Source organism: Caretta caretta, chromosome 7 (genome assembly GCF_965140235.1).
Source record: "Caretta caretta isolate rCarCar2 chromosome 7, rCarCar1.hap1, whole genome shotgun sequence".
Taxonomy (NCBI): domain Eukaryota; kingdom Metazoa; phylum Chordata; order Testudines; family Cheloniidae; genus Caretta; species Caretta caretta.
In genome coordinates this window covers 73257300-73280820 of record NC_134212.1, presented here as the reverse complement: position 1 = coordinate 73280820, position 23521 = coordinate 73257300, and the positions used below count along the sequence as shown (strand labels likewise).

The 23521-nt window shown below is 41.2% G+C and overlaps 1 protein-coding gene across 2 annotated transcripts in view; it reads left to right on the top strand.

Annotated features, from left to right (window-relative positions):
• The window catches only part of BMPR1A (bone morphogenetic protein receptor type 1A), a 177104-nt gene that overhangs the window by 37198 nt on the left and 116385 nt on the right, over window positions 1-23521 (top strand). For both annotated transcript variants that reach the window (XM_048856774.2, XM_048856776.2), the window contains exon 2: window positions 18014-18133. The gene's annotated coding sequence lies outside the window, so the exon portion shown is untranslated. The remainder of the gene's footprint in view (window positions 1-18013; window positions 18134-23521) is intronic.

Here is a 23521-nt window from a genome sequence, read left to right as displayed (position 1 = left end):
CCTTTCTTTTTCAGAACCAAATATGTCTCTTGTAACAAACATCCATCAAAGGATTGGGAGTCAATCTGAGTCAGCTTTAGGCTCAAGCTCTTTGGTCCCCTCAGGAAGTTTTGCTTCACGTAAATGTGTTGGAGCTCTGAGTTATTATTTTCCGGGCCTGCGAGATGGTTCCTCATGGTGGGCATGAACAAGTGGTTCACGTTCTCACAGACAAAATCACTGCTGTGTTTTATCTTAACGTTCAAGTGTAAGATTGTTTCAGCTGTGACAAGAAGCGTCCCACCTGGAAAATCTCTGTATTAGAAACAGTGGCTTTCTAAAAGCCTTTCACCTTCCGAGGATGAGGAACACCATTGCAGATTCCCTGAGTGGCCACTAGCATGAGCAGGTCAATTAGGAAGGATGTTCTCCTCCAGATATTCATCAGTGGTAGTATTCCACTTATATGCAGCCAGTCTGAACAACAAATGCAGGAGGTTTTGCTCCACAGCTGGTCACAGGCCAGATTTTGCAACAAATGCTTTTCTTTTTCCCTGGTCAAACCATCTGCTCTATGCGTTCCCTTCTGTCCCTCTAATTCCAAGACTGCTCAGGAAACTGAAAAAAGAGAAGGTAATCGTAATCCTTATGGTGCCAACATAGTACTGGTTCATGACTCTTCATCAACTTTTCATCCAGTCTCCCATAATTTTACACCTAGTTGAGGATCTCTCCTGTCTCAAAACCATGGTGAGTCTTTGTATCCCAGCCTCTAAGCTTTCCATCTCACCTCATGGATAAGCAGCGGGCAGGATTCCACTAGAACCACATATAGAGCAAAATTGAAAAGGTTTCAGCCAGATTAAGAACCTTATCAGTTATCACCAAATCACATGGAGTTTAGACACATACTGGACTAATTGTATCTGAAATTCTCATGCCTTTCTGTTACTTCAGTGAGAGTCTACTTGGCTTCCATCTCTGCAGTACATGTACCTGTGGATGACTTTTCTATCTTTTTTCAATGCATGGTTTCCAGATTTCTAAAGAGCATCGATAATGTCTCCCTCCTGTGTGTGATTGTGGTACCTTCCTGGGATCTAAATCTTGTCCTGTTGAGGTTAATGGGTTACCCTTTGAACTTTAGGCAACACCTTCTCTTCTACTACTGTCTACAAAGACAGCATTCTTAGTCACAGTCACTTCTGCAAGGAGCATTTTGCAGCTTCAGGCTTTTCTAGCAGACCCTCCTTCTACAGTCTTCCATAGAAACAAAGTTTCTCTCAGACTGCCACCTAAGTTTATGTTAAAGGTAGTGTCAGCTTTCCACCTGACTCAAGCCATCTGCCTTCAAGTATTTTTCCCAAAATCACTCTTCCAAAGCAGAAGAAAAATTCCACACCTTAGATGTTCGCAGCGCTTTGGCATTTTATCTGTACCACACAGTCTTTCAGATCCTCTCCCAGACGCTATGTAGCTTGTGCTGAGAGAATCCATGGTCAATCAGTAACAACTCAGTGTATTTCACACTGGATTTCTGACCATAGTAAGCTGTGCTATGACCTTGCTAAAGTCTCTACTTCACTAAGGATAACAGCTGACTCCACCAGGCCTCAGTCCCCTTCTTCTGACTTTCTGAGCAGCATTCCTGTAGTGGGTATCTGCAAAGCAGCAGTGTTGTCATCTGTACATAACTTTTTCAGACATTATGCCATTACTCAAGCACACTGAGCTGACACTAACTTCAGTAAGTAGGAGTTAGTCTTTTTTCAAATAATCCAAAATCCCACCACCTATAAGGAAACTGCTGGTGAGCCACCTACAGTGGAATGTATATGTATATGCACAGTCACTCAAAGGAACAAAGATAATTACTTACCTGTACACTATTTGTAATTCTTCAAGATATGTTTTGCACATGTAATTCCTCGACCATCCCACCACTTCAGGCATTAAATACATAGTGGTACAGAGGAATGGAGAGGGGGGAGGGGTGCATGCACCACCTAGTGGTACTGCTAGCAAAAGTCTCCGTGTTGAGTGTATTGGGCCTACAGAGGAATATATATGTTCACAACACATCTGGAAAAACAGTTACTGTTCAGGTAGGTAACTGTTTTTTCTTTCCCATTTGTATATTCTCCTAAATCAGAGGTTCTCCAACTGGGGGGTGGGGGCAAGCCCCCTGGGGTGTGTGTGGGAGTGCACAGAATGCATTCTGGGGGGCATGACAAGCTTTGGAGGAAAAAAAAACTTACTGCACACGTTTTACCCAGGCAATGAATAACTGGCAAAGATGATTCCTCCAGATGCATCTGGTCCTCAGATGGTGCCGTGCATCTGACTGTAAATGGCGCTGTGCATTTTGATAGATTTCTGTTAAGCTCACATAGCATTATACAAAATCATTGCAATCTGTATGTTAATCTGTTTGCTACAGTGTGGTGTCCACATTTAATTGTCAGTATCAACTGCAATAGCAGTTTTGCTTTTGCTCTTATAACAGTGGATCGTTGGCTCTGTTTGAATAATGCCTTACTGTTTTTTAGAGAGAGTTGCATGTTGATTTTTTTTTATCAGTATATGTACTTGTGTGGTGGGGGTGGGGGGAACGCGTGCGCGTAAAGTACTACAGACACAAAGAAAGGGGGCGGGATCAAATAAGTTTGAGAATCTCTGTCCTAAATCAGTCCATGCAAACCCATGGATGCTCAAAGGTTTCTTCTTGAAGGGCTATTAGGCACTCTCTGTCTTAGCTATCAAATTGTGATATTCTAGGGAAAGAAGGATTTTTTTTTCCCCATAGACTATAGTATTGAAGGGAGGAAAGTGAGCTGCCTAAATTGCAAAGATTATTTTAAAAACAGTGTTCCATACAAACTTCATGGACCATGCTTAAAACTGAACAATGTGGATAATTTTGCTGATTCCTTTTTCCTTGTATTACTTTCCTCTGTTCACCATGGTACTTGCTTGACAGTGTTTAATAGAATCCAGATGTTTTTCAGCGGGGAATGGGACAGAAGGTAGCTGTGTGTTTTGAATTCCTTTTGTATTTTTCCCTGGTTACAACATGAGCTTGTTCAGTTACTGAATTAGGGAAAAAACACCCACATTTGATTTTTGTTTTTTTCATTTGAATTTTTGACAAGAAATTGAGTAGAAAGTGGTGATAATTGCATAGTTAAGCTATATCAGTACTTAAGACATATTTGTTACTATTTAATCCTCTAATTACTCTTTCTGAAGATATAAACCACATGATCCAGTAAGAAAAATGTATGCCTCAAAACTGTACTGATAATTAAAGTTTCTTTTCTATAAGTTTTTTTTTTAAAGTAACGATGTCATTATTAATTAGCAAGACATCATGGAGGAGAAAGGAAATGTTGTTATGATTACTCAATCTTGGTAGTCTAGAAGCCCTCCATCAATGTACTTCTCTTTGAAAAATGGATCTCTACACCCATGTAGATCTCTACTGAAATCAAAAAGAAAAGGAGTACTTGTGGCACCTTAGAGACTAACCAATTTATTTGAGCATAAGCCTTCGTGAGCTACAGCTCACTTCATCGGATGCATACTGTGGAAAATACAGATGTTTTTCTACACACAAACCATGAAAAAATGTGTTTGTCACTACAAAAGGTTTTCTCTCCCCCCCCACCCCACTTTCCTGCTGGTAATAGCTTATCTAAAGTGATCACTCTCCTTACAATGTGGCTCCATGCACGCCCAGGGATTCAACTAGCTCTGGGTCCCCTGATAAAAATGGGGCCTATTAGTTTGTATAGTTTTCTATTCATATGGGTCCCTTCTGGCCTTAAAAATCTATGAACATCTGTTTTCTACAACAGTCCATAACCGTTGGTTGAACCACAGTATATCCTTTAGAAAGACATCTATCTACTGAAGACCTGAAGCAATGGAGGGTTCACCACAACCCTTGGTAAATTGTTCCAATGACTAATTACCCTTTATTGTTAAGTGTGCACTATATTTTGGGTTCTGAGTTTATATAGCTTCAGCTTTCAGCATTGGATCTTATTATACGTTTGTCTGCTAGATTGAATAGATTGTATAAAATCTTCTCTCCATGTAGGTACTTAAAGACCATAATCAAGTCATCTCTTAACTTTCTCTTGTTTCGCTAAATAGCTTGAGCTTCTTAAGTCTCTCATGGTAAGGAGACTTTTCAGACAACAAATGGTTTTTGTGGCTCTTTTCTGAACTCTCTCCAATTTTTCAACATCCTCTCCTCCTGTCCCCCCAGTGTGGACACCATAACTGGCAGTAGTATTCCAGTAGTGGTCCGTTCAATGTTGGTAATAGTGTTTTTACCACTTGATATTTCCCTGTTAATGCATCCAAAAATTGTGTTTATCCCTCTTACCCACAATATTTCAATGGGAGCTTTTTTGGTTATCCACCGTGACCTGTTATATGTTTTCAGAATTGCTGCTTTCCAGGATTCAGTCCCTGATCCTATAAGAATATCTACATTCTTTGTTCCTAGACGTATGACCTTGCATTTGATCATATTAACACGTATGTTGGATGTTTGCATCCAGTTTATCGAGTGATACAGCTTAGTCTATATAAGTGACCTGTCCCAATCGTTTACCACTTTACCAGTTTGTCATCTGCCAATTTTACTATCCTAGATTTTGTAATCTTTTTCCTGATCATTGATAAAGATAACAGTGAAAAAAATAGATCATTGCAAGATCCCACTGAAAAACCCACCCTCGTTTGATGATTTTCTGTTAATAACTACATTTTTGAAACCTTTCAACCAGTTTTTAATCCCTATGATAAACATTACATTGCTTTTCTATAATTCTGATTTTAAATCAATATATCATGTGGTATGAAGTCAAACTATTAGGGTAAACACACATTTAAACGTCTCACCCAGCAGTTAAGCAGCATATGTCGCTCCATGGTGCCCTAATACAGTCCAGGGAATTTGCCTTGAGGATTTGGAGGCTTAGCCTTTAATCAGTTTAGTTCCACAATGGATCTTTCCAAGGATCCATGGAAGACACTTTATGCATAGGGATAAATTAAAGCTGTTTCCCTATCCATGAAGATATAGGTGGGAATGACCAGACACAAAATACTCTTTACCTGTGAACATGCATAAATTATACAGATTGCCCAAAGAATTTTATATCTTATAGGGTAATCTATCCTTGACAATGCTGTGAGTTTTTGATATCCCCTTACTGAGATGGTCTGTCTCTCAAGGATCTGTTGTTGGAAACCAGAGGTGAATCTAAAAGAAATTGTGGTTTGATGACCAAAGGGATTACAGTCAATATTGAACAAAATGGTGATTCTATTTACCTCTGAGTCCCCTTCCAACTGCAATACGCAACACGACAATTTAACATTTCTTCCACACCCAGCGGGTTCTCTGAGTCTCAAGGGTTGCAACTACTCCTCACCCCAGAAAGATTCTTGTCTTTCCGTAACATGACATACTAGTTTGTGCATCTTCAGCATGGATTAAACTCAGTATTTCTCCATCTAAATCCAGGAGCCTCAATTGCTTGAGTCAAGAGACTTGGGTCCGTTAGCTCAAAGGGAGCAGCAGAAAGCCAGTAAATCTTTTAAAATATCTGTGGTCCATACTTGGACACAGCTTAAATTCTCCCTACTGCGACCCGGCTAACAATGGCAAACAACCCATGGTTTTTTGTGCCTTTTTTCTCGCCTCCCAATTTTATCAGATCATTTGCCCAAGGTTACCTTATTTTCAATTTTTTTCAGTTTCTTTGTGAGTGTACAATAAAACTAAACACTTAGAGAAAGAAAGACTCTTTATTCCAGTCATCGGGGCTTTTGGGGGGGAAGGTACGGGGAAACTAATTAAACAGAGAGGATGGTATGGTAAGGCACAGTGCAGATAACCTTGCACGTTACTGAGGCTTATTACTGAAACTTGTTTTCAAAGTCTCCCGGAGACGCAGAGCTCCTTGACTAATGTGCTATCCTGGAGGCATTCATTATCTCGCTGAACATGCCATCCTGCGTCATCTTTTTCTGCTGTCTAATCTGTGAAAGCCTCTCTCCTGGTGTGGAGGATGTGTTGAAGGAGAAGCTTTCCTGTGTAAGGCAAGCAGAGCACAAGGCAACAATTGTCAGTGCATACCCTGGTTCCAGGGTAAGGTTGCTATTTTGAACAAAACACTCTCCTTATTACATTCAAGTACAAGCCAAAACATAATCATAATCCCTAGCTGTTCAATGAGCCTTTTTGCTGTTCCACCATTGTGAGTCTGGACCTGTGGAATGGGCGACAGGCCTTGTGCCGCAACTTGTGGCAAACCCATGTTGGGAGCACAGGTGAGCAAGTGGTCAATGTCCCCTCCCCCTAGCAACATGGATGTTGTTTTAAGACCAGGGACCAGTGTAAAGCCTCCTGAATTGCCATCTTGGGAATGCCAGCTCCGGCAGGGGATGACACAGGAAGCCCACCCCTCCTTCCCTGATGCTACCGGTAATAGACGCCGATCCCTGCCAACCCAAGCAATGGCACGTTAAGAAAAGTGTGGCTGAGGGACCTGGAATTAACCGTGGGGGGTAGATCCCATGCTCTATTTGTGGTGTGAGCACTTATAATGAAAACTTCCCCAGTTCACTCTAGGTGACCCTATGTGATATCAGTCTCCTGAAGGTAACAGAGATGGCAAGGGAATAGATGTGGCAAGTGGGCAAGCGTCTGGATAGAGACCTGGTCCTTATGCTGGTATGCTGTGTACTGCAATGGTGCCAACAGAGTTAATACTGGAGTGGTGTGGGAAACTCTCCTACCGTGGTGGAAGAAATAAGGCAGCCCTCCCCAGAAATCTTCTGCAAAGGATTGCAGAGTACTACCTCCATGAAGGTTTCCTAGAGATCTCGATGGAGGATTCCCAGGCCATCCCTATGCACGTAAACAGACTTTTCTGTGGAGCAGGCCACCAGGAAGCAAAACACTTCCTCACTTCACCCTCACCCCACTGCACCTAATTTTTTGTTCAGATTAAATATAAAATGTAAGAGCATGTAACCCGTATCGTTTGATTGGAATTGTATACTCAACAGAGATGCCTTCCCCAACATCATGCTTGGCCGCCATTCACTCCTGCGACTTGCTAGGCCCTGGGGTTAAAAACAGCTCCTGGCCCTTGAGGAGAAAGGATCCACCGCTCACTTGTCTCCCCATTCTCCTCCTCCTCCTCCTCTTTCTTGTCCTGAACGTCCTCCTCGTTGTGGCCTGAGGTGGCCCGGGACTCAGACTCCTAGGAGGTGTCCATGCTGTGTTTGGGGGTAGTGGTGGGGTCACCGCTGAGAATCATATGCAGCTCATTGTAAAAGTCACATATCTGTGGGCAGAACCAGAACAACTATTCATCTCCCTTGTCTTCTGGTACACCTGCTGAAGTTCTTTGATTTTCATGCGGCACCCCATTGCGTGTCCCTGGTGTAACCCTTTTTCGACCATGCCCTGTGTGATCTTTGCGTAGATGTGTACGGCTGGATAAGAGCTGTGCCTGCACAGACTCTTCTCCTCACAGACCAATAAGATTAGCTACCACCTGTGTACTCGAAGCTGGAGCACATCGATGGCATTGAGTCTCTATGATCAGCTGGGCTTGCGAGCTCTCCCCATTGATCAGACAGGAAATGGGAATTCAAAATTTCCCGGGGCTGTAACAGGAGAGGAGCAGTTTCCTGTGCACCTGGCTGCTGCACAGCAGAGTTGAAAACAATCTCCAGAGTGGTCACAATAGAGCATTGTGGGACACCTCCTGGAGGCCATTTCACAATGCTGCATTTTCAGTTCTTCTTTGTCGACTCATCAACGTTGAGTTAAGAGCTGTGCCTCTCGCCGCGGTGGAGTAATTAAGTCGATGCTACAGGCAAGTTAGGTCTGCGGAAGGGACTTGGTAGTGTAGACACATACATTGTTAGGTCGATTAAAAGCGGCTTCTGTCAAGATTGTAGTGTTGTAGACCGGCTCAGATGTCGTACATTTTCTAGAGGCTGCTGTTTTGTGCTCCAGAATCCAAGATTTCTTTTGCTGGGAGAAAGTCACTTGCCCATAAGATTGTGAAGATAACTTCAAAATATAAGGCAACTAAACCAGTACAATTGTGTGTCTGCGTATGCGGGCAGCCTAAACAATAGCTGAGGTGTGAAATGCTGCTATTTATCTCAGTCAAGTGTTGACTCTGAAGCTCAGTGATTTTAAACATCTACTGTTCACAACATGCAAGAAATGGGGATGAGTGTATTACGAAGATCTGCAGTCAAGTGTCCTTTGCATTTGTTTGTGGGCAGAATTTAGGAGAAAATCACTGTTCTCACTCCCCCATCCTCCTGCATTTGAGCCTTGTCTGGGCAACTAGCTGGTAAAAGCTCTACAAGAAGATTATTGTAGTGGTTCAGAACTTGGTATACCTGCTCTCTCAGCTGAGATTCAGTGAACAAAAATTCCAGCTCCTGCTTTTATTGGCCGATTGACCTCTGGGTACCTTCTTTGATACCCAGCCACCTTCCATTCTCTGTTCAGAGGAACAGATTGCTGCACTTTCATCACAGTCTTAACAAATTCACTCTCCAGGTGCCACTGGAGGGTGTCACTAAGTATGAGTGACAATGTATTTACTGGAGCTTAGTTTCCTGGGTCAGAAAGTTCTCGCGATCTGCTTCACTCCCTTCTGCAGAACTGACTTAGTCTCTAAGGTGCCACAGGTACTCCTTTTCTTTTTGCAAATACAGGCTAACACGGCTGCTACTCTGAAACTTCTCAAAAACAGTTGTTTCAGCAGTTCACTACTTCTCTGAACCTATAAAATAACTCTATTTATGGAGGGATAATTCCATAAACCTCTGAAAAGGAATTCTGTTTAAGAATATAATGAAACAACATTGGTTGGTTCCAAATATTTTGACCAAAAGACAGGAGAAGCTGCACATCAACCTTTCAAGCTCAATACAGCATTGGTTCCACTTCTGACTTCACTTCATGATCTGTCACGAGACACAATGACAACTGGTGTCATTTCTATCAGTAAGCAGGGAGAGATACAATATATTAGCTAGAGAAGCTGTGACTTTAGTGGAATAGATGGAGGGATATCTCATTCACTTCCAGGTACTGTAACTGGCAGGCTCACAGTTAAATTAGAGTGTGAGAGTGAGATGGCAGCTTTGCCGTTTGGATTCTCCCTTATTAATTTTACAGTAGTATATTTCCCTTGAAACTATCCCTATTTTTAATCTTCATTTTTCTTAGGAATCAGGCCATCTACCTTCTCTCATTCTGCCCTAATCAGGGTATTTAGAATCCTATATTTTTTTTATGGAAGATTGGGTCCAGATATTTTTATAGAGGATCTAAGTTTAGGAAATCTGATTTTATTATTCATCTTGTTTCAATGATCACTAATAGTTCTCGGGTTCCTATATCACTAAAGGATGCATACATTGTGGGTAACTAGGCCTGGTCATAGAGAGTTGGCATGCATTGAGCTAGGAGGATTGCACAGTGTCAGATGAATTCAAGTTTGTCGCAGTAGAGGGGATCTCATGCTGCCACCTGAACTTCTGTCCACAGGTTTGCCAGGCATGTGAATCTGTTGACTTCAGAGACTGCACTCCAGCAACAGACATTCTGACTGAAATTCCTTTTTTTTTTTTATTTAAAGAACACATTTCTGTGTTGGGCACTCCCACACAGAGTGCAATCACTTCAGAATACAGGAAGCTTGAATAGAAATATGTATTTTGTCTTTAGAGCCAATTCGACATGATGGTAACCTCAATCAATTCCTGTGGAAACCAGTTGGAGTTGGTGGGGCTCAGAACCTTGCTCAATGAGGCCCAAAGTTTCAAGAAAACTAGGTCATTCTCTGAAGTTAGGTTTTGCTGGTATCATATTTGATCAGGCAGAGGAACCAATAGAAAAGCAGAGTTTTTGAACTCCCATGCAGGTGGTCATGTTATTTTCTCCACAATGGCTTAGGTTTCTGTTAAGAGATCAAAATAGTCTTCTTGGAGTCCAGATAATCTTTCAGTAGGAAATGTTATGCTGCTAAATATAACAAGTTTAAAAGTTTGCTGAAGGTAGAGAGCTCTTAACCCAATTTCATATGTCATTCCAGTTTCCTTAGACCTCCTCCTGTCTTGAGGGTGTTCAAAGCCATCAGTGGCAGCTGTGAAGGCTTACTTAACTGCTCTTTCTGCCTGTTGTATCCTGTGAAAGCAACCATGGTGTCCATCCATCCTCTGAAACAGTTTTTTTAAAAGAACTTGAAAATGTGTATATCATCACTCTAATTTGGTGTCATCCAAATTCAAGAGGGTCCTTTTTAACCTTTGGGTGTTGCTCGCTCAGTATTGCCAGTGTTCACTATTTTATTGTGAGTGATGGGATTTTGGAGGGATCTGGAGCCCATCTTGTAATATTCTGACAATTTCCAGCCCCATCGTACAGTTCAGTCCTACCAGTAGCTCAACTGGAAGCCGACAGAATCTCTCCGTTCCGCTTGTAGCATTCTCACAGGAGCGGGTGGGGAAGGAAGGAGCAAAGAGCCCAGCAGCTGAGTGTGGCCTAGTCCCTCTTCCTCACTCCCATCCTGTGAGAAACAGACAGGATTGAACTTCTGATCCTCTCCTCTCTTGCACCCAGCCTGGGAAGGGGTGTGAGTGTGGGTGTGTGTGGGTGTTCGTTGCAGAGCAATTCCCCCTCCAGCCTGGGAATGGGGAGATGAGAGGAGAAGCCACTGCACACTCCCCCTTCTCTCCCAGCTGCCTGGGAGAGGGGGGTGAAAAACCCCAGGAGGAGCAGAGATGAGGCTGGGTGGACTGGATTGTGGGGGGGTTGTACTAATAGTTGGGGCCCCTGGGTTCTAGGGAGGGGGAGAAGCTACAAGGGCTGCAGAACAATTACTTTTAGCTATTTGGACAATTGAGTTTTAAAATAAAATAAATTGTTGTAATTACTGGTTAATATATAATATATGTAGTTATCAAAATTATAAAAGGATTATTTAAATTTTTTGAAATATTTTGAATGTGATTGAATTCATTATTTTAAAAATATTTAGGGACTATAGATATAACTATTTTACTGAAATATAGAAAAATCAGAAGGATGGTTGATGTAAAGAGATTCTATGCTTCAAAGATATTCTTACAAGTAAAGATCTTTGCAGCTTACATAAATCTTCACTGAAAAATAATTGGACAACCTGGTACATGGAGAGAGTGCTTTGTGTTTCCTGGTTTGTTCGTTGCTAATTTTTCAGCATTTTAAAGACCTTGTACAGTATATTTATAAATATGTGTGAATAAGGTTTTCCCATCAGATTTTAATGTTATCACACAGTAGAGCTCTTTGCTGAGTGTTTTATATCTGTGTATAAGAACTTGACATAAGTACTTTCCTTTTTTCCCAACAGCATGGATGCCTTCCCTCCATTCCATCTCTCGATTTTTGAAGGGATACTTTTGGGGGGACATCCATCAAAGTATCACACACATTGCCAGGAGAGTAGAGTGAAAAAGTCAAAAGACAGACTAAAAACATGTCTTGATGTAATATTGTTCATTGTAGTAGCTCTCAACGAAGTTCTCATTTTGGTGGTGGTTGCTGTGTTTAAAGGGCCTCAGAATTGCAGGCCCTGTCAGTCAAACCCATATTAAATGCTACAGAGACAGAAGGGGTTCTTAGGCATCAATCTGCATACCTGACCAAAATATTATCTGACTTTCATCTATCAGTTATCATTGCCAATGATTTTCCCTAAGCCCCATAGCTGTCCTGTGAAGGAGAGGTTGTACACCTTGGATGTCTGAAGAGCAAATATCTACTACTTAGGCCTAAACTGTTTAAGAAATCAAAGATATTGTTTGTGGTCTCCAAAAAATAATTTAAATGTCAAATCATCTCTACTCAATGGTTGTCTACATGGATAAGACAGTGCTTCAGTTATGTTACGAACTGACTGTGGGACTGAACGTCACAGGGCCCATACAGCTAGAGGTATGGTAGTCTCAGTAGCCTGTGTCTGTAGTATGACTATATCTGAAAGCTGTAGGGTTGCTACATGAAAATCAGTTTACACATTCAGGAATCACTCGTCTCTTGACACTGTTTGAAGAGCTTTTTATCAGAATGTTTCGGTCACTGTAGAAATAGCAGTATTTCTCTGTCAACATTTTAGGTCAGCTAAGGAAATTATTAGTGGAAATTAGTATGTTGTCCGTGTTAGAAAATAAATATTTTAGGAGGAAAAAAAGCATGCGCAAAAAAGTTAAATGTTTGTTTCACTTTATTAAACCTTTGCCTTGCTTAAATATTAAGGATAAAGTTAATCTTAACAGTTGAACAAGTTCTGCTTTAAGCAGTTGTCCAATAAAGTCAGTAAGGATCCTCTGTCTTTCAAGAGCCTGTATTCTTGGATCTTGTAACAGTTGGAATGTAAAGGACTGTAATTTTCAAAAAGATAGTTTAGGAAATGCAGCAAAAATATTGAAGTATCTTCCTAGAACTGTGGAAAAGATAAATAAAAAACATTTGTGTCAACATTGCTTCCCTGAATTGTTGATAAGTACATGCCATCCATTTCTGTTTGTGAGTCAAAACCACTGACTTTGGTTTAAAGTATTTTCTTCGATTTTCTTCCTTAATTCAGCTGTAACTGAATGTAGGTACTACTTTATCAGAACCCTGGAATAAAGGTTGAGTGGATGGCATGATTAACAGAAGTAGTAGTACATTCCAATCTTGGAGATTAAGAAAAAGTCAGAAATATAAAAAAATTTAAATGAAAAGTAAGCTTAATTTCAACAATGAATTAAACAAGACTAAGCAAAGCTCACAGATACCCACATGGGAAAATATAGGGTTTATTTCCAGAATAAAAGGACATAGTACTTATACACCAATTTGTGAATTCAGCTAGATCGAGACTGTGTGTGTAACTACTTGAGAAAAAAGTAGAAATCAACAGCATCTTAAGCTGAGACAAGACACCTCCTGACCAGATCTGATAAAAGGCCAGATCATTAAAGATGAGAAGTGTTGGAAGAGCCTGACAGTTCAGCTGAACTTCATGCAGTCTATTGTTGTATCCTAGTAGTTAATCAAAATAACTTGTGACCATTTATCATAAGCTCATAGTAACAGCCATGATAAAAATATTCCTTCTGTGCAAATGAACCCTTTGATTTCAATGAGATACTCGTTCAGCTAAGCCATTCAGCCTTAATTCTGGTTATTAATGACCTTTTTTTAAAGTGGTGAAGTGGGGATCTAATGTTTTTAATATTGTATGGAAATTGCATGGCAGACTTAAGATTGGTTGGGTTCCAAAGCTGTACATTTCCATACCTTAATGTGTTTGGATTTCTTAAGTTTTTGAACATAACTCTGAATTTCCTTGGGTAGTAAGGAATGTTAGTTATCCCAATGTCTTTGGGATAACTAACACATTACTGAATTTTTATCCATATGTTATTGATATATTCCCCATTTTAACTCCAGTTTTAGATTTTTATCTAGGAATTTACTTATGTAACTTTTGAGAAGTAATTTGACTAGTAATTTTGCAATGCAATGGTAAACTGATGATTTATTATACGATTTCCAGCTGTTTACCATTTAGTAATGAAGCAGAGTCTAGTTTGCCATTTTCATCCAATTCTGAGCAAACAAGTAAATTTGGACTTTGTAATGCTGCTGGCAACCTTATCAGATGTTGAATAAAATCTTGTTTAGATGAAATTTGAGGTTATTTAAATAGTTTTGCCAAAAAAGTCACATGGTAATTGTATGGAAAAAGCTGTCAGTTTTATGATATTAGACTTATAGCAGTTTTGTGGCATTTCTTTTGCTTTTCCCATGTAGTGTTTTGTAATGTAACTGCTCAGGGCTTGGCTACACTTGCGAGTTAGAGCGCATTAAAGCAGCCCTGGGCGCACTAGCTCACTACCCTTTCACATTGGCAAGGCACATAGAGCACTCTGACTCCACAGCTAGAGCGCTCTTGGTACTCCACCTTGATGAGAAGATTAATGCTGGCTGCGTCTTGGCTGAAACGCGTGGGTGTCAGTGTGAACGAGGTGTTGCATTACTGCGCTCTGATCAGCCTCGGCAAATGTCCCATAATTCCCTTAAGTCAAGTGGCCACTCTTGTCATTGTTTTTGAATCGCTGCAGGAATGCGGATATGCCCTTTGAAAGCTCCGTTTCTGACAGCCAGCATGCTTATCTGCGCCGAGACAAAGCAAGCCATTAGTGTGGAATGCTGTTGTTGTGAGTGGGGGCGGGGGTCTGCTGCTGTCTGAACTTACAAGACAGCATGCTGACAAGCTCTCAGCCCCCCAAAAACCCACTCTCTCCCCCCACATACACACAACATACTCCCTGTCACACTCCACCCCACCCATTTGAAAAGCACGTTACAGTCACTTGCATGATGGGATAGCTGCCCATAATGCACTGTTCCCAGTGCCGCTGCAAATGTGGCCACACCAGTGCGCTTGAAGCTGTCAGTGTGGACAGTGTGCAGCGCTTTCCCTACTGCGCTCTCCAAAGGCTGGTTTAACTCAAAGTGCTCTACATCTGCAAGTGTAGCCATGCCCTCAGTTAATGTGAACTTAGACCTTCATTCTGTTCTTAGTTTGTTATGCTCGATAATGCACTTTTGATTTCATTAGATTTTGTTGAAGGTTCACTGAATTATCCAGTTGCTGAATGAAGTAAGCTCTTTCAGTAAATCCTTTTGATTTATAGTCTTAAGATATTTTATTTGATTTCAACTAATTTAGTTTTTAATGGGTCACCCTCCTCCCTCACTTTCTTTTGTTTTGGTATTTAAGTTCCGTACACTGACTTCTTTATACCTTCACTTTGTAATGAATAACTGCCTTGATGGTTACAAAGTGGAAGAGAATGGAAGTATGAAAATAACTTTATTTTTATTTTGATAGTTATTGTTTTGCATTTAAAAGGATGATGCCAAATTCTTGGTATGTCCAAAATTTCACCCAACTTTTCTTTACCTTTATCAATTTGATATGTGACATTTAAGTTTGGTTCCTTCTGTGTTACAGCGCCAGTGAGATCTTTAGCTTCTAGGGTTTTCTTTCCCCCCAATTTATTAATGAAAGTTTACCAGAGTCTCCACGCAAATGTACAGGCAGCATAAAACAGCAGTTAACAAAACACAAAATTGACAATCGGTGGAGAATCTTTCTCTTGCCTGCAAATGACTACCCGCATAAAATTCATGCTTATCCATGCTCTGTTTGTGTTATCTGAGCACGGTTGGTAGTCTTCTAGCACCTCAGGAAAAACAAGTAACCATTATTAATTATTAGAATTCTTAGAATTCATACTTAAAATGGAAATAAAACTCATATTCATATCAATTCAGATGATTTTTATAACTGAAATTTAATATAAGTCACTCAGTGGCACTTAGAAGCTGATTGGGAAAGGAAGGAAATAAAACCTGGTGTGTAATACAGGCAGCATACTCACAGTAATAAACAATTAAGCTTAAGTGCTGGGTTGTTCTCCAGTGAGCCAGGAGGTTTTGCAGAAGGTTGTCTAAAAAAGTGGGATTTTGGAACAGGGCTTGTGGTTTGGTGAGTAATGGGAGGAGGGAGAGTTGTCTAAGGCAGAAGAATAATTTGGTTTTAATTGAGTTGAAGATTCATTTGAGTGAACTGCAAGGCTGCTATATGGTGGTTAGGGGATTGTTGGGCATATGATCCAGAAAATGTGAGTAAAGAATTTTACAAAAATTAATGATGATAGCTGCTTCAAGAGGTTGGGAATATTACCAAGAGTACAGTACTCAGAAACAGCACTAACTTTGTTCAAAATCACTGTTATTTTTTCCCTTTAACAGTGACCTGTTTTAAAGCTATGGCATGAACTAGATTATTGGATAAATGGGACGTGACATCTAAGATTTATGGCTGTTGCAGTAGGATAGCCAGGAAATCACAGAATCTCCTTTCTGTTTACAGTAGCATGCTGTGGAGCGCTACAGCGGTATAGCTATTGAAGATGTTTCAGAAATAGGGAAAGGAGACTTGAGTTCACTTTGTAGGTTTTGTAATCTTGTTAAGAAAACAAAGGTTTGCTAAATGTAGAGCAACAGTCAGTTTTTCTTCATTTTGACCATGGAATATTTAAGAGTCCAGTGTCCGCCTGTCTGCTCAACAGAGACAGTTGTTTTTATGAACTCATGCTATCTGATATTCAGGACAGTTTCAGGTTGCCCATTATATACAAATGTATTATTTATTGTCAAGACTATTAAACCTCACCCTGATAAAAACAATGCTTATAAATGGATGTGGGGATGGAGTTTTTTTTACCTTCTTGTAATGTGAGAGGTCATTGTGGTGTTAGGGGAGAAAGAGGGAAGAAAACCAGACAATAGAAGCTTTGCCTTTCTAAGAAAGCCACGTGCTTTGGTACATCCCTATTCCGGTATTGCAAAGCTCAACCATTCAAAAATGAATCAGGCTCCAAAAATCATGAGATTGGCTTAAGTATCATCTCTTTAAAAAGGATAAATATGAGGATCTTTTTATTTGCCTTCTGTTATTTGATCCTTTAGAAGACACGCGTGTCATGTTTTCAAGCCTTTCTCCGTAACCATGAGTGCTAGACATTTTAAATGAAAGCTGAGATTCTCGTGTTTCCAGAAGTAGGGACAAGACTTGTAATAAAATTGCCAGAGTTGGCGACACTGCTATTGAGGACAGCATTTGTGCACATGGTTAAAGTTAGCATGTGCTTAAATGTTTTTTGAATAAGGGTTATTTCCTGAATCCCTGCCCTGTTGATGAAACTGAATATTTGGTTATTTGAATCCAATATATTTTAGTGAGTGAACTCTCTTGATACATTTATATAGCTAAGATGATGGGTTTGAGCCTGCTTTTGGTTCACTTGGTCTCCTCTAACTGGTGAAGCTCGTTTACACAGAAAATTACTGCTCGGCAACCGATTGTGTGAATCTACAGTGGATCAGCTTGCTGTGGAGTAATGTCTCATGTGGACACTTTACTACAGTGCAATGAGAGTTCTGGAGTGCAACTTAGCATGCTACATAGCAGTACGCAAAGCCACACTCTGGGGCCATCCCTGCACTATAGCAGCGTCCATGCTGCGTAAGAAGCTGGTGCTGTCGATTCACATCCTGGCTTGCAGCATGGTAACTTGCTATGTTGACAAGCCCCCGGACAGGTGCCAGTAAACTTCTTCCAGCTCTTATGCATAGAGCCCTGCAAATCTGCAGATAGCCGCATCATACCTGCAAATAGCCACAGACCATGTTTGTGGCTCATGGATTGGATGCAGATACAAATTTTGTATCTGCATAGGGCTTTACATATACACTCTGTCAGCTCCTCTACTTGCTTTACAATCTCTGAAGCAGTCATGTCAGTGCTCATCTCCAATAAACCTGTTGTTTCTCAGAGTCTGGTTTTCTGAAGGAAAACACATTAAAATTAGTGTGTAATTGCACATTGAAAGCTCAGAGAAAAAATAATTGCCCCAAGTTAAAAAAGTCTGTCTGTCTGTCTGTCTGTCTGTCTGTCTCTCTCTCTCTCTCTCTCTCTCTCTCTCTCAAAAGACTGTCTGATTCCTTAAAGTGGAAGAAAAAATTATTCTTTACAAATCAGTTAAGTCATTAATATTTTTCTTTGTAAGTGTATAATTTGAATAGAATACAAATAAATTCCAAATGCTTTTGGGGTATCCTTAATATGTTTTTACTATTATATCAAGGCTTTAAAAGTGTAGAATATTTGAAATATGGCAGCTCTAGAGGTTTTCTGTGGAAAGCAATAGACAGCAACAAGAAATAGACAACAGTTAATCTCCATAATTGCAGATATATCTGCAATAATCAGTTCATGTTATGTATTGTAAACCATTACAGTAATTTCTCTATTACTGACAAAGTATTGCTGCAGACTCAAAGGCAGATCCTCTTCCTGTCTTACAGATTAATAGAAATATGCATTGCTGTAATATCATATTGGAATTGATGAAGTGGAAATACAGATGAAGACAGTCTGAAGAAGATTTTACATAAAATATAGTTTCATCCAACTCCCCAACTGAGGTAAGGTGAAACCAAAAAATCCCTAACCCACCTAAGAGTTGTAAGAGTAATAAGTGCATTGTTAAACCTTGATTTTTTTATTTTTTTTTCCTTTTTAAATAAGGAACATAAACATTTTCACACAAACCATAAAATGTAATTTTGGATTTGGAGTACTACAAACACTTTCTTTCTGTGCCTCTGTTCCAACTCTGAAAAATTACCCAAATTCAAAAATATTAACCCACATACACAGTTTTCCTTCCTTGGAAAACAAGAATTGCATTATCACATCAGACCAAAAATCCATCTAGTCTGGTATGATATCTCTGATGGTGATCAGTACCAGATGCCTCAGTAGACAGTATATAGCATCTATAACACTGTAGGATACCGTGTGTGTGGGGCAAGTTTCTTCCTAACCCGTGGCATAATTGTTGATTTGCATGACATTTTATAAGACTTATAAATGTTTCTCCTAGCTGGTGTTACTATAGTTATTCTTACTAGCCACATCTAATCTTTTTTTAATCCTACTAAGTTTTTTTCCTCAGTAACACCTCGAGTCATTGAGTTCCACAGGTTAATTATGCATGCTGTAAATAGGTTTTTTTTTTTCTTTACTCAGTTTCAGATATGGTGCTTTTTAATCGCGTTGGGTTTTTAAAACTGTATTTTGAGGGGGTAAGCGGAAGCACCCATGTGATCACCTCTGTTCTATTACTTTACATACCTCTATCCTTTCACCTCGTATGCATCTCCTCAATAAACTACATAGTCCTAATTTTCTTATTTTCTCACTGTATGGCACTCTTTACAAGCCTGTAGTCGTTTCTGTTGCTCTGAATAGCCATTTTTCTGCTTCTGTTATGTAATTTGTGAGATGGCGTGACCAATGTTGACACAGATTTGATTCAAAGTAAGGGAGGACTAAGAATTTATTTGTTGGCACTGTAACATTTTAAGTTTCTTTCTTCGTACAATCTAACTTTGTTTATTTTTTTTTACCACTGCTGGACTTGAGTAGATGTTTTCATTGAACTGATCACAGTGATGAGTAGGCCTTCTTTCTGAATAAGTAGAATTAATTAGAGCATTATTTGTATTTATTTTCATGGAACTTCATCTGAACTTATCACCTAAAAATCGGCTGACTGTGATAGATACATGTATACCATAGTCACTACATTATAAACCAATATTATGCATATGTTTTTGTAAATATGAAAGTTTATTAGTCTTGGTGCAAAATGTTCTTGGTCATGTTTACCACTATTGATAATATAAACTAATGATATTTTGTTTGCCCCCCCCACACCCCCAACAACAACAAAAGCTGATGTGAGTAGTTTCTTTTGTTGAAAGGATAAATTTGTCCATGTTACAGAGCTGAGGTGAGAAGAAATACATATGAAAAACATAGTTCTGTATTTAATATTTCCTGCCCTTTAGTTTTTCTCACTAAGACAACTTATGCTGCTTTCATTGGAGCATTTTGTAGACAGCTGGCAGCTGCACCAGCCTAGCAGCAGGTACCAGCCATTCTGATGGCTCTATTGATGCCTGACAGTGAGGCTCAGAATGGGCAACTTACCACTGCCTCATGGACAAAAATCTTTGAGATAGAGTTCCAATCTGTTGTTGGCTAGAAAGTTGAGACCTAAAATAATTCAGTTATTTTACATAACATAGAAATAGAGCCAAGAATGGGAATCTAATAAAATGATACTTCAATGAAGAATTGTAAGCGATTTATCCCTTTTTTTTATTTTGAGCAATAGTTCAGGGGAAAATAGCCTGAGCTGAGCTATCCCTCCCGCACACTACACAATTAAGTTTGCCTATGTTACATCACTTTACAGCCACTGCAGTAATTACTGTGGTTTTTCATGTCCACACGACCCTCCTTCTATCGGTGGTGCACGGTCTCACCAGAAATGCTTGCACCGACTTAAGAGGGGCAGTCTTGGGGGGCTGAGAGTCCGGGTTCTGAGCTTGGCAGCTGCCCAGGCTCTCAGCTCCCCGCTCCCTGCAGGGACCAGGAGCCGGGCTCTAGTAGGGAACTGAGAGCCTGTGTGGCAGCTGGGCTCCAGCTGGTTAGCTCTGTGGGGAGCTGAGAACCAGGGTGGCAGCTGAACTCAAAACTGGAGTCCCCCATCCGCCATGAGGTGACAGCCCGCACTGTGAGCCCAGTGTGGGGTTCACCGCACAGAGCCTACCAGCTTTTCTTGTCAATTTCACAGCTGCCTCAGGCTCAGAGCAGCACCAGGGCTCACAGCTGAAGTTGTCAAATTGACAAGAAAGGCTGGTAGGCTCCATGCTGCGAAATTGAGCCTGGGCTGTTACCCTGGAGTAGGGGACGGAGGCTCGAGCTGTGAGCCTGGTTGACAGCTAGGGGGCCAGCTGTGAGCCTGGTTCTGGGCTCAGTTTCCTAGTAGGGAGCCTATCACCCTTTCTTTTCAATTTCATGGCTGCAGCTATGAGTCCCCTGCTGCAGAGCGGAGCTGTGAAATTGACAAGATGATAGCCAACAGCTAATGTAAGTATAACGCAGTGTGTGAACGGATACTGCATTGCCCTAACTAGTCCAATATAAGCGCTATGCCTCTCATGGAGATGAAGTTATTCTGTCAGTGTCGGGGGGCACTTACATCGGTGGGAGCAAGGCTGTCGTGTAGTCACTGACATAATTAGGTCAGTATAAGATGTCTTACATCAACCTAACTCTAATGTGTGGACAAACCCCTAGACTCAATTCTGAAGCTCCCTCCTTCCTATGAGGATATTGCCCGGGCATCACTGAATGTGAAACATCCATGTGGACACTACTCGAAGAAGAGGTTACTGACCTTGTGCAGTAACTGTGGTTCTTAGAGATGTATCTTCCTATGCGTGCTCCAGTACCCTCTCTCCTTCCCCTCTTCTTTGGGCTCTTCATTGCTGGACGATGAGATAGAGAAGGACCTGAGGGTGGTTTGCCCATGCAGCTCTGTATACCCTTACGGTGGGGCGTGAGGTTGTGTAAAGTTTGTGCACAGGCCAAATGGACACTGCTAATGGAAAATTTCTAATTAAAGTCTCAAGATGAGAAGCTGCAGAAATGTGGTATTTGTTTTCTTAAGACTAGAGAGAGAGAGAGATATTGAACTGTTGTCACTACTCTTCCTCGAGTGATGGATCAGTCTGTGCCACATGGATTTTGGAGAAGACTTTGCCCACACTCCATTCGATTTGTTTCCTTTCAGAGACGAAGTGAAGTAGTTAGAGTGGAGTTTTTTGATATCCATTTGTCTCTACCTTAAAAATATTCTCTGTGTTCTTACAACTCTATTTTAAAGCTAAGAATGGAACGTTCTCTGTTTCGCTATAACATCCACCTATCAAATATTGTACCTTCTAAGAACCAAAGGGAAAGTGCTCATTGGTCTCTAGATTTGTGCAGGAGCAGTTAACATTACTAGTAAATACTTAGCGCAATAACGCGGCAGTATGGTTCATATGTGGCCTTGAGCCAAAGAATTTACAATCTAAATTAGCAAACAGAGAACTTGAAGAAAAAGGAAAGGGCTAGGGAAAGAAAGGCGTTAATATTGTTGTATAACATGGGAAATGAATTTTAAAGTGTCATGAGATTTGTCTGTATGATTCCCTTTTCTTGGGACATGTATGTAAACTCAAAATCTTTTAAATAGCAGTGCTTTTGAGGGCGACACCATGAACCCTTATTCGTGCTGGAATCGGAGGGTATAAAAGGAGATTGTTCCCAAGGATTATTTTGTTCTTTCTTTTGTCCCCTCACACTCTTTCTAATGGGAGAAGCGCATGGGGTCACTTGATCAAATCTGTTTCTTAGTGCCCAGTACAGTTGATATCATCAAGCTCTTTGACTCTCTCACAAAAAGTGGGCTCCTCAGGCTCAGCATAATTGTACTGAAGATCTGCATTGCTTCCAGGTCAAAGTTAGGTGATGAAGTCAGTGCTAATACATACTCTGTGCTGAATCTTGCCTAGTGTTCCTAACTGTGTCAGTGGGAGACTGTATAAACAAAAAGACGAAAAGATGACTGACGTTACCCAGGTACAGACTGGACTGATGGACAGATATGTCTTCTCAGTTCACTGAACTGAGTTGCCTTTTACACTGCTTTGCCGTGAGAGCACCCACTCCTGATCTGCTCTCATACAGCCTTCAGCATCTAAGTTACTCCGAGTTATATTGTATGAGTGCTGTAGCCCCCTAGTCATGAATTACGTTGCAATGCAACACCAGCAAACTCCTAGTCCCAGACTTTCCACCAGAAATGTGCATTTTGTACTGACTAGCACCTGTGTTCCCTCTGAGCTGTGCAGTCGGGCGGCCACTTAGGAGTGATTCAAGGGCCGTGCACTTGATTAGCATAGCCGTGCACATCCGACAGTTTGTGTTTAGGTGTCCCTCACTCTCTCACATTCCTCCCCCCCCCCCCCCCCGCTTTGCAGCCATGTTGCTCCTGCAGCTGCTCCCGAGAAACTCCTGTTGGCTGTGCAGAGTGGGGTCGGGGGGGCAGGGAGGTGCTGATTTCAGGGTGTTCCCCTGGCACTGTGCCCCATCTCCACAGAGCAGGAGTGCGGGGACGGGGCTCAGGACTCTAGCAGGAGAGCACTGCTGTGGTCTGAGGTCTGAACCAGCCTTCCAGGTGAGTGAGTGCCTTAGAGAGACAGCACATGGTCTTTCAGAGACTTCCCCAGGAGACAGCTCACACAGTCTATCTCTTTATCTCGTGCTCTCTCTCTGTCTTTCTGTCTCTCCCCCTGCCCATGTACCCCATCTCTGCAGAGCGAAGGAGGGGGAACATGGTTCAGGAGGAGAGCTTTCAGTGAGTGCCATAAAGAGGCAGCGCATGGACCTCCCAGAAACTTATCCAGCAGCCAGCACACACACTGTCTGTCTGTCTGTCTCTGTCTCTCTCTCTCACGCTCTGTGTGTGTCTCTCTCACACACACCCCCACTCTGTCACACACACAGTCTGTGTCTCTTACACACACACACTTGTCTCTCATGCTCTATTTCACAGACACATTGTCTCACGCTCTGTTTCTCTCACTCTCACACACAGAGAGTCTTTGACACTCATGTCCCAACACATACTTGTATTATTGTTGTTGTTACTACTTAGTCTTTCTGCAATCATAGAATCATAGAATATCAGGGTTGGAAGGGACCTCAGGAGGTCATCTACTCCAACCCCCTGCTCAAAGCAGGACCAATCCCCAACTAAATCATCCCAGCCAGGCCTTTGTCAACCCTGACCTTAAAAACTTCCAAGGAAGGAGATTCCACCACCTCCCTAGGTAACGCATTCCAGTGTTTCACCACCCTCCTAGTGAAAAAGTTTTTCCTAATATCCAGCCTAAACCTCCCCCACTGCA